The 2,300-nt window shown below is 42.3% G+C and overlaps 1 pseudogene; it reads left to right on the top strand.

Moving 5' to 3' along the window:
* The first annotated feature begins 964 nt into the window (after window positions 1-964).
* Window positions 965-1,048, top strand: LOC119872718 (annotated as a pseudogene).
* The last annotated feature ends 1,252 nt before the right edge of the window (window positions 1,049-2,300 follow it).

Raw genomic sequence — 2,300 nt, 5'->3', positions numbered from 1 at the left:
AGCAGAATCTGCTGCTAACACAAATAAAAATCTGCTGGAACCCAAAAAACAGATTGGGTTTTAATAATCCTGTATCATAAATGAGCTTATCACTGTGTGAACATTGCTCTGAGCACTTTGGTACACCATTTATATATCTCCTAAATTAGCTTAGTGCTTGCCTTCTGGGGGCTAAAATGCTTCATGTGTATAACCTGGATTTCTATTATAAAACAGAGGGAACACAGTTGTCCCAGAATAGGAAAGGGACAAAGCTCTTAACTCCTTCTTTCTGTTTTGGTTAATATTGTGTAGCTGCCAGAGAGGCAGTGCAGTACAGTGGAGAGAGCAGTGGCTTTGATTCTAAAGGTCCAGCTAGCTGACTCTCTTAACACAGCCCGTGCAGATGTGTAGATGTGCAGGTGGACTGAGATGGAACATAGATACGCTTCTATGAATGATAGCTTCACCTTCTGTAACACAAGGGCAAGAATACCTTTTTGTGTAGAGATGTGAGAGGAAACAAATGAAATAGTTGCCATTTTTTCCCTGGACTCAGTACCCTTCCAGGGCACCTGCTCTACAATACTCGTTTGAGGCCAGTCTATTAGCCTGATTTCTCAATGCCCACACCCAGACACACTGGAGAGGACTCGAGAGCCCACATTTTGGTACTTCTGTTAGCTCATACATTCACACTCCCCAACCAAGGCTCAGTTCCCTGGACTGCCTGGCAATTCTTCTGTTTCCTAATCAGTTCGTTTCTTTCTCTGTTGATGCTATTTTTTTTAATCGAATTTTTCTTCAAACCCACTAGGCTAGGATTTAATCTTATTCTCAGCAAATGACTTTGACTCTTAGTGAACTGAGAGGACAAAATAGGCAGAGAACAGTATAATGGGAATTCTCACAACTTCCTATAGCTCTGAGCTTAACTTTATCAGCATTCCTGTTTTCCCCCTTCTTTGTTCTCACTGTGATGCACTTGCTTTGGCAGCACATGTACTAAAACTGGGATGCTACAGGGAAGATTAGCATGGCCTCTGTGCAAGGATGACATGCAAATTTGTTCTCACTGTGGCACGATGAGGCCCCTGCCCCCCTTCGAGGCTTATCTTCCCCCCACCCTTTTTTTTTCTGCTGGATCTCATCCAGTTTTGCCTTCTTAGAATCTAGTCTATTAACCATCCACTTTCTTCATGCTATATTATTATTTCCCTCTTTAAAGGAATCTTTGGCATGACACCTAATTACATTCAGTATTTCCGTCTTAACAAAAGAAACCCTTCCTGGATGTGGGACCTAGGTTGACATAGCTAGCAGCCTCGGTTCTTCCTTTCCCTTTACCACCAAGCTTCTCAGAAGAACCCTGCTTCCTGCTTCACTTTTATTCATTCTTCAAACCACTGTAATCCATCTGCCACTCTCCATCTTCATGGAATCTAGTTTTGTCGAGAACATATGTGATTATTCTGCTTTCATGCTGAATGGTCACTTCAGGTCATTATGTTGTTCCACTTCTCTGAAATATTTGTATTCATAAGCACTCTTTCTATTTAAAATATTCTCTCTTTTTTTTATCTTTTGAGATTTCATACTCTCTTTGGTTTTCCTTCCACCTCTTTTCCTACCCAGTCTCAGCATCCTTTGCTAGTTCCTTTTCCTATCATGTGGTATTCCCCAGGTTTCTATCCTGGGATTTTGTCCCTTCTAAATTCTCTGTTGTCCTCCTTAGGTATTGCAACAATTCCAAGGTTTCAGTTAGGGATAGCGAAGCCCAGCTTTACTCTGAATCCTAAGCTTCCACAGACCTCTGCCCAATAGATAACTTCCCTTAAATGTCTCCTCAGCCGTAAGAGCTTGATGGGTTTCCACATAAAGCTCCCAGCCTCCCAAATGGTTTTCCCCTCTATTTATTGTATCCCAGTGAAGGGGTCCACTTCTCAGTTGCTGAACCCCAAAACTGGGTATTATCTTAGGATCTTCCCTTCCCCCCAGATAAGTACCATCAAGATATCCAAAGCCAACTTCACAGCTCTAGAGCTTTCATCTCTCACCAACTCTGCCCATCATCTTGCTGAGATTGCTACCATACCTGCCTCTGACTTGCTCTTCCTGCCTCAGGCCCGGCCACTCTTCATCCCTCCTTTGCCACCCACAACAGTCTTTCTACAACCCGAATACAAATCTGACATTTCACTCCCTTGACTAAAACTCTACTCCATGATGTTTTATTGATATATAGAAGGCATTCACAAATCCTGCTTCTGTTTCACTTTTTGGATGAATAATTGTTTATTCCCCTAGCCTGAAGTTCTGTG

This window comes from Canis lupus, chromosome 7 (genome assembly GCF_011100685.1).
Source record: "Canis lupus familiaris isolate Mischka breed German Shepherd chromosome 7, alternate assembly UU_Cfam_GSD_1.0, whole genome shotgun sequence".
Lineage (NCBI taxonomy): Eukaryota > Metazoa > Chordata > Mammalia > Carnivora > Canidae > Canis > Canis lupus.
The sequence above is the reverse complement of the archived record's forward strand: the minus strand, read 5'-3'. Positions and strand labels throughout refer to the sequence as shown.